Source organism: Podarcis filfolensis (assembly GCF_964270895.1).
Source record: "Podarcis filfolensis genome assembly, chromosome: 12".
Classification (NCBI taxonomy): Eukaryota; Metazoa; Chordata; class Lepidosauria; order Squamata; family Lacertidae; genus Podarcis; species Podarcis filfolensis.
In genome coordinates, this window is record NC_139614.1 from 55,980,873 (window position 1) to 55,990,040 (window position 9,168).

The window sequence follows — 9,168 nt, forward strand, 5'->3', positions numbered from 1 at the left end:
TACAACTTCAGTTCTAGAAGATAAAATGTGTGGTGGAGAGAAGAAAAAGGTTTCAGAATCATCTCCCTAATGGAAGAGAAAGGCTCCTTCCCAAAAGAATTGCAGTATTGCAACAATAAAATTTTGAATCAGCACAGTTTAAGCATTTTATCCAATCAGTACTACAATTCCATAGTAGGTGGAAATAGTTTCCCAACAATTAAAAGACTTAAGGCAAATCCATGGATTATAATGCGTTCTCATTAAATTTCTCTTATTATTTCAATACATTTTGTTCTACTGCAAGTTTGAGGCTGTGTTTTAATATGTGAGTCAGAACTACCATTCAGCACCAAAACGGATCTTGCAGAGCCGTTCTCACAAGTCATGGTTTCTCTAGCACTGTTTCACAGAACATGTGCCAAAGGTGTTTGCTGAACAACAATTGCAAATATTCCCAAAGCACTACCACACTCCAAATTAGGAAACTGTAAAAGGACAGTGTCTATAATTTTGACTTGTTTAAAAATATCTCTCATCCTTTCATGAACTGATGGTTGATACCTGTATGAACTGAAAAATGCAAAATGGTAGATGTCTTAAAAAGCAATAGTTTTGAGCTACATCAAGAATTCCTTTCCCTGTTAACATTTTAACTCCCTCAACATCTACCACAGAACTTCATCACACCATGAAGGTTTCTAGGGTTTTCCGGGGTGCAGATGAGGGCCAAGCAAAAGACAAGGACTAGTTACTCTGCACAAACCAAGAGGATGTCTTAGAACACAGTTTAACAGTGAACAGCACAATGTACTTTCCAGTTTCCATTTGCTGGCGAATTGCAAGCCATGGCGTGTCAATTCAGATTCACATCAACCACTGTTAAGCTTCCTGAATCATAGTTTGGCTGCTGACTGAACTGAGCATTTAAAATTTTCAGTTGCTGCAACTGGAAAGGCTACTGCTATTACTACCAAAGACCTCTCTATCATAGTTAGAAAGCATAAGGAACATTATGGTTACAAATTACTAGGCCAGTAACCTCATCCAAATGCTTGTTTTGAGAAGCCTCAGTGGACTGGTATTGCAATTATAACAGATATTATTCCACAGCAAGATAACATAATGTATGAGACTTTTGCGGGGAGGGAAGATGCTAGAACAGAAACTGCAGAACAATGTGGTGTTTTATTTCCATTTTATAAGTTCATTAATAACAATGCATGGATGCTAGCTGAAAATAGAACCATTTCAATTTGTGTAAATATAAAGAAAAGGGGTTTTAAGTGTTAACCTTATGGTATTTGATCCCAATTAAAATTAAATGGTGCAAGAACTGGCCTTTTGTTGAGAAAATGCTCAGAACTAGGGACCTACATACAACAGGGGTATTAGAATATTGAAGTTTTTTGAATCTGTGCAAATTAGTACTATGCAAAATATGAAATGAGAGTTAAATTCCAGAGATGACAAGCAAGGACCTGAGAGTGAGCGAAGAACAAGAACTCAAGGGCTGGGCCAAGCAAAGGCAAGTTGAAGCAAGAGACAGAGAGGATGTTCATGAGATGAAGAAAAGATTAGTAGTACTGAGGTCAGGGATCAGGGAGGGCAGAAATGATGGGGAGATAAAGTAGTGGGGAGGAAAAAGAAAATAAGGAAAGTGATCAGGTGGCAGGGGAAAAAAGAAAAGCAAGTGAGTGATCAGATACAGGACCCCTTCCAACTCTATGATTCTTAGATGAAAAAGACCACTTCCTTCCATCCCTCAAGCCTTAAGAGGCATAACATGAATGTTCTTACTCAACCACAGCGCTTCCTATTGTGAATACGGCATGGAACGACACATAAATTAATCTTGCTGCCTTTTAGCTGTGCTTTTGTTAGAGGCAGAAATCTAAGAAAGCAACACAACAGGCTAATTGTCAGAGATGGCATCACAGCACACCCAGTTGTGAACGTATTTCCTATAGCTTTGGCCTAATCAAACAGAGCTCGGCAGCAAGGCAGATGGAGATGTCATTTTACTGACAACTCAATATTTTAGTTAAGCATGGCAGGGACACAAATTCACGCAATATTTTTTTTAACTTATCTGCAAGTAACTTCTCATAGCTATGTCGTGACTTGCCTGTCCATGATTAAAAAAACAGTCACACCAGTGAACGAAACACCCACCATCCCAGCTCCAAGACAGAGAAGGTTAAGGATCCTGTCATCATCACCCTTGACATGACAAAGGTGGTGAGCAGAAATACAGACCCCCATCAAGAGGGAAGGTCCCAAAAGAAGCATAAATTGAAGGAAATGTGGACAAATTTCATTCATCAAGAAACAAATCCAAATGTGTTCTGAGTCAACTGGTCCTTCTTCAGGGAAATTTTGTATATAATACAAGTTTTCTTTAACAAGAGGACAAATCAAGAGAATAGTTTGTATTCCCATCAAATTCACTTTTGTTGTTTACAAAATTCCCCTTATGAAGAGCCAAACCATTTGAAACAAACTGCCATCTGATTCTTGAGCACCATTGGGTGAACAAGAGAAATGCAGGTTTAACCAATAAAGTATATAACTAATTGACTAAAAACATCTCTGCATCACTTCACAAACTACTTCTGCTGCATTCCAGAGTTCCCAATACACCTGAACAGCATTTGTCACTAATTTAGCTTAGGTAATTTCAGTCATTTCTGAAATATTAAAGAGTTTGTAAATCAAGACTTGTTTCCTGGGACAGATGAATAGGTGCTTCAAACCTAAAGATGTCACTCCACATGCAGAAGACGTCCACCATTCAGGGAAGTGCTACAGAATTGTGGCAAGAATGAATGAGACCGAACGCAAAGACCTTGTGCTTGCTCAACACCTGATGCAAACTCTATGCATATGGAAGAGCTCTCAAACTTTGAAATATCTTACTTTTCAAGTCCTGGATTAGCATTTTTTCCTTTCCACTCACTGATCTCTGGACCCAACTCAATGACTTCATACACAGGATTTCACTCACAAATCCTCAGAGGAGAAACATTATTTTTTTTAGCGGTTCTTGTTTTTATCTTGAGCCTCGTCAGGGAAAAAGGAAGGGTATATATAAATCTATAACAACAATAATAAAAGACTCACTATGTAAGGTGTTGAGAGAAACCTAGCATCTAGTAAAATTTTCAATCTTATAATGAACTCTGAATGAAGTTAACAATGTATCCAATAAATAGCCCAAATGCTTAGCTGTGCATACATTCCTTCCCTGTATTCTTTTCGGTGCCTGATGAACATTCTTATTTAGACAACCCTTCTCAGATTAGAAAGTTTGGATGTGTTTTAAATTGTTATAGCTTATTCTATTGTGGTTTTAATTTTCTGTACATTTTAAAGTATGGTTGTAAAATTATACTCATAAATTTTTTTCTTGTAAACCGCTTTGCGGTTTCTTCTGCAATCAAGTGGTATATAATTTTTTTAATAAATAAAGAAGTACCCTACATCGCCAGGACCACCCTGGCTAAAGAAAGGCCCACCACCTCAAAAAATGTACAAATATATATATACAGGGCAGTGCACAAGAAATAATAATCAATAATACACATATAAAATCAGCAACATTTTAAAACCAAATTTACATACGTATGTTATATGTATGGGTAGACTTACTGGAATAAATATGTTTTAGCAAGGATCTAAAACAGTTTAGCAAGGGTGCCTGCCTGTTAATAGGCAGTTCCAAAGCACAGGTAGGTGCTGCCATACCAAAATATTGATTTCTCAGAGACTGAGACATCGTGCAGAGTCACAGCAAGGGTTTGATTTTTATCCCACATTTTCCCAGCCCGGCACCATGTCTCTTCCATACGAAATTATGGCTAATCACTATTTTTCAAAAAAACAACAACACCCCACACATAGTACTGTCCTTTAAGGGGAATAGAATAGAAACATCATAAATATTTAAATGAAGGTCAGAACACAAATTTAATATGCACTGCGAAGGTTGCCAGAGTGGCATCTGTGTGCCCCATAGAGGCCATTTTAAAGCCCACAGGGTTCCAGCCCCACAACACCTCGAGAGAAGCATTCCTATGCAACCAATATAACAGGTTGCAGTGTGTGTGCACTTGGTTGTGGTGCCCACAACATTTTAATTGGCTTGCAAATGTGCCCTCAGGACCAAGAAGGCTGGTGATCCCTGGTGAACTGCCACCCTGAATAGCAGCAATGGAAGTGTAGGTTAGTGATTAACAATCCATATTATGCTTGGTTTTAAAAAAACAAAAACAAAAAACAGTTGTAAATTCCACTAGATAAGAGCCTTGAGGATAATGGAGTTTTCTGTCTGAGATAACAAAAGAAATTATGGTAGAAAACAAGGGGAATTTCCTTTTGTGAACTCCCGAAGAATTTCTCTCTTTCCATTTCCCTACCTGCTTCATGCAATACATTATTTCCTATGGGAGTCCTTAGTGCTACATGTCCGTAGTATGCAAACAAAGCAATCACAGATATGGCCAACAGCACTTTCTGTGGGAAAGGCCACTGCAGCAATTGTGAGAATGCCGCTGGCTTTTCCACAACTGCCCAGTTCAAAACCAGCTTGCAATGCATACCACAATCAGGATCGCCTGCATGCAACAAGCTATAGAACTGACACTAGACATGTACACATAGCACGGTCCCCTTCCACACTTTTACTGATTTGCCATGTACCGAAGCAACATGGTTTTCCCTTTCATGTTCCACAAAACAACTGTCACCACTGCTTCATGACTATAGTATATTACTGGTGTTTTGCCATGGTGAGTAATAGGGCTCTGCGCTGAGCCAAATCAGGAATATTCAGAGGGTCAAGGATGAGCCCACCACACAGTCAAGGATTGCTATGAGACAGGCTGGATGGGCCCAGAGCGATCCCTGGCTGTCAGGGGATGGGACATTGGGCAGGAAGAAGAGCCAGACTGAGCCCTACCTGGTTGTCTTCCTGGGAGAAGGTAGACTCTGTGCCATAGCTCTCCACCCTGTTCAACACCCCTGCCATGCGGGACCAATGCCTGCGTAAAACAGCATCAAGCCTGTAGAGCGTGGGTAATGCTTTGCAAGAGGCTTTCCTGCAGCACTGCACAGGATCAGGACTGTTAAGCAGGAGGATCCAATCCTGTGAAGTGCTGGTTGCTGCTCCTCTGTGATCAGCTTCCCACTTGTGAAGGAGGAGCACTGTGCAGGATCAGATAATCCTGCTTACCAGCTGCAAAGCAGGATGATCTTATACTACACAACACTGGTGCACACACACCCCCACCCAAAAAAACCCTTTTTAAAACCTTACTTCCTGTCCATAAACCAAACCAGCTGAGACCTACATTCTTTCTCCTCAGGAAGATTTCATATTGCATCAACCCAGATCCATTTTTTACAAGGAGAAATGTTATCACTCTATCTGCCCTCAAGGCAACATGATGTGAAGTTTATTTCAAAAGCGAACATTTGCATGTTATTTAATGGATAATATAATTAAGTCATCAATTAGGTCTCGACATATATAACATATATAATTTTAAGATTTCTATTCTGCCTCTCTTTAAAAGAAAATCCCTAGATTGCTGACCAACAATTCATAAAAAAAAAGTTACACATTTAAAAACAACCACCTAGACATCACATTAAGAGACTAGACTCAGCTAAAACCTGGCTACATAAGAAGGCACATAAAGGCAAACATAATGGTACCTCGCGTTAAGAACTTAATTCGTTCTGGAGGTCCGTTCTTAACCTGAAGCACCACTTTAGCTAATGGGGCCTCCTGCTGCTGCTGCGCCGCTGCTGTGCGATTTCTGTTCTCATCCTGAACCAAAGTTCTTAACCCGAGGTACTATTTCTGGGTTAGCGGAGTCTGTAACCTGAAGTGTGTGTAACCCAAGGTACCACTGTAACTGATTACCAAAACTCCCACTTATTTGCTTTCACAACTGCAAAGAAGTCTATCATGTAGACCTGTGCACTTTTTTTCTTAATCACACCGATACTCCTGAAAGCCAAGTTTCTCCCTCACTGACTCACAGGGTTGCAGGGAATGTATCTGAACACACACTAGGAAAATGTGACGGTGAAAGTAATGACTCAAGAGTAGAGGTATACTAATGCAACCACTTGCTTCATGAAGTAAGCCATTTCCTGTTAGCATCACGAAATAAGCTGTTCACTGTTAACAGACACAGCATCTCTTTGAAGGGAAAAGCGTCTTAGCATAGTGAGCAGCAACCTGAGCTATGAATAAAGATGTCTGTGGTTCAAAGCTTGCCTCTGCCATGAATACTCTTGGTGGCTTTAGGCAAGCAACTGTCCCTCAGCCTCAGTCCCTCCACAGTATGGGAGATAATAATACTAACATACTTTACAGGTCTGTTGCAAGCATTAACACTTGAAAATGCTATAGTAAGTGTTGCTGTGAGTAGGCAATCCAGACTCAAACCCACTGCTTACTTTTAGATGTCATGCCTGCTTTCTCAGGATTTGCGGAAATAAATCTGATGTGAATCTAGCAGCGTTGACAGTGCTGCACTTGTGCTATACTGTTTTAGTTTTGTACTTTTTAGATGTTTTAGGTGTTAACAATTGTATTTTTTACACTTCTCTGGGCTCCTTTAAGAGGAAGGGCAGCAAAAAAAAAAAAAAAAAAAAACCACAGAAAAAATATTATCATCCACTGAAAAAGAAGAATAGCCTGGCAAGCTTGTGTGTAAAGCTGAGTCCTCTTTCTACTCCAGCCAGAAGCAACATGACATTCCATGCTCACTCTGCCCCTCCAACCTAGAAAGTTCCCTCCATTCTATACTTTTCTCATCCCTACCCCTAATGTCAAACGTATGCATGAGTAAGGCCCAACCGGGCTTCCTCAAATTAAGTACAGACAGCCCTGCTCTGTCCCTTCCTACATCCCTAGAGCACACTGAAGACTATACTAGTTTTCGCCCCATATTGAGTAACCTGAGGCCTTGTTCTCACGTTTGGGCTGTAAGTCCTGATATTCAAATACTCCTCCACACCCATGCACAGAGCAAGCTAAATAAATCATTGCCTAGTGGAGAGAAAGTTAGACCACTGCCTTTCTCCATGACACGCTAGTTTTCAGCTACAGGGATTTGTGTTAGCATACATTGAAGGGTTAGCTAGCTTAATCTGTGGCACTAAAAACAAAAAGTCTTGCACTGTCTTAAAAAGGTTGACACCTTTTGCTAAAGCATGTACTTATGTGGATTCATCAGAAAGCTTATGGCACAATAAAATGCGTTAATCTTCAAGGTGCCACATCACCTTTTGTTACCATATATTGCAATGGACCTCACTTGGTAGGTGGCGCATAAGGGTATAACAATATATTAGTGATATTTACTGGTGGGGAGAGAAGTGAAGCAGGAACATCCTGCAATGTCACCCACCTAACAGGGTTGTTGTAAATATTTTTATTGAACGGACAGACCATATACTACCCTCAACTCTTAAGAAGCCTTAGCACTCCTGTAGGAAGCTGAAGGTTGGAAGAGGAAGGCCAAATAAAAGAAAAGACTTGCAGCGCACAGTTAAACTCTGGAACTCCCTTCCACAGGAAGGGGCAAGGGCCAACAACCTGAATGACTTTTTAAATGTTGGTTCATGGAGGAGGAGAAGAGGGCTACCAAAGGCTCTTCGTCCACAGCTGGAGGCAGCGGTGTTTCCAAATACCGGTCGCTGGGAATCACAGGAGGGGAGAAAGTTTGGCGGTTCAACACCCCAAGTTCCGATCTGGATACAGGCCACCTGCATATCCCTGCCTTGTTAGGTTTATCGAGGGTGCAATGAGATTAAGGGCCAATATCTGAACGATAATCTTGATCATTTTATTGTCCTTTTTACCCACTGTTGTCTTTTTAATTGTATATATTGCTTGTTTTATGTTGCTATGGCCGTTGGCTAATGCGAATAAAGTTTATCTATCTACCTATGTACTTTGTCTGCTGCTAAACAGCACCTTTGCTTGTCTGGCAATTTGATGCTTGAGTCTGAGATAGGAGGGTCCATTCGCCTACCGCTACAGTGGTACCTCAGGTTACAGATGCTTCGGGTTACAGACTCCACTAACCCAGAAATAGCACCTCGGGTTAAGAACTTTGCTTCAGGATGAGAACAGAAATCACACGGCGGCAGCGGGAGGCCCCATTAGCTAAAGTGGTGTTTCAGGTTAAGAACAGTTTCAGGTTAAGAACAGATCTCCAGTACGAATTAAGTACTTGACCCGAGGTACCACTGTACTGTATCTATCCCTGCCTTGCAAGGGGGTTGGACTAGATGACCCTCGGGATCCCCTTCCCATTCTGTGGGAAAGCGCTGTGGCGGGTTTCCCCCGCTCGGCCACTGCAGGAACAGGATAGCTGGGCTGGGTGGGGCACCCCTCGGGCCTGATCCAGCCGCAGGGCTCACCTTAGTCCCTGCTTGACCTCTCCCCCTCCCCCCTCCCCTCAAGCCGCGCCCTCCCCCTCCCCCTCGCGGCCTACTGGCGCCCCTCAAACCCTCGCCCCTTCCCTCAGCGGCGTCGCCACCGAGAGGAAGGCCGTCACCTCACCTGAGCGGCGGGGAAGCGGAACCTTAAAGAGGGCCGGCTTCCTCCTCTCTCTCTCTCTCTCTCTCTCCTCTCGCGCGCTGCCGCCTCAGCCGCCGCTCCGCCTCTTTCCCCGCCTCAGGCCTCACCAGCGCGCATGCGCCCGCCCCTCGCGCTCCGTTCCGACGCACCTGCGCGCAAACGCTCCGCCCCCCCTCTCTCTCTGCTAAGCCACGCCCCCCTCGATGTATATGACTTGCCTCCCCCTCCCCGCATGATAAATGACGTCACGACGCCGAGCGTCACTCTGACCACGACGCGCACGCGCCGCTTCCCCGCCCCTCTTTCTCTTCAAGCTCCACCCCCCCCGGCTAAGCCACACCTTCCTTTCCCTCACGTCCGCGTCCTAGGTCGGCGCGGAGGATGTGCGTCACCCTTGATCGCTACGCGCATGCGCCAGGAAGGAACACGCTTTCCCTCGCCACCCCCATTGGTCTATCCAGTTCAGTGTTGTCTGCACTGACTGGCAGCTGCTGCCCGATATTTCAGGCACAGCTCTCTCGCAGTCCGCGGGTTGAACCTGAGACCTTCTGCACGCCGAGCAGGTGCTCTACCACTTAGCTAGG

At 43.2% G+C, this 9,168-nt stretch overlaps 1 protein-coding gene across 2 annotated transcripts in view; it reads right to left on the bottom strand.

Annotated features, from left to right (window-relative positions):
• The window catches only part of SCAP (SREBF chaperone), a 58,058-nt gene extending 49,292 nt beyond the window's left edge, over positions 1-8,766 (bottom strand). The window contains exon 1 of one of the 2 annotated variants that reach the window (XR_014540450.1): positions 8,567-8,735. The gene's annotated coding sequence lies outside the window, so the exon portion shown is untranslated. Of the gene's footprint in view, positions 1-8,566 lie in introns of both variants that reach the window. The other variant, XM_083579267.1, reaches the window with a different exon arrangement.
• Between the last annotated feature and the right edge of the window lie 402 nt (positions 8,767-9,168).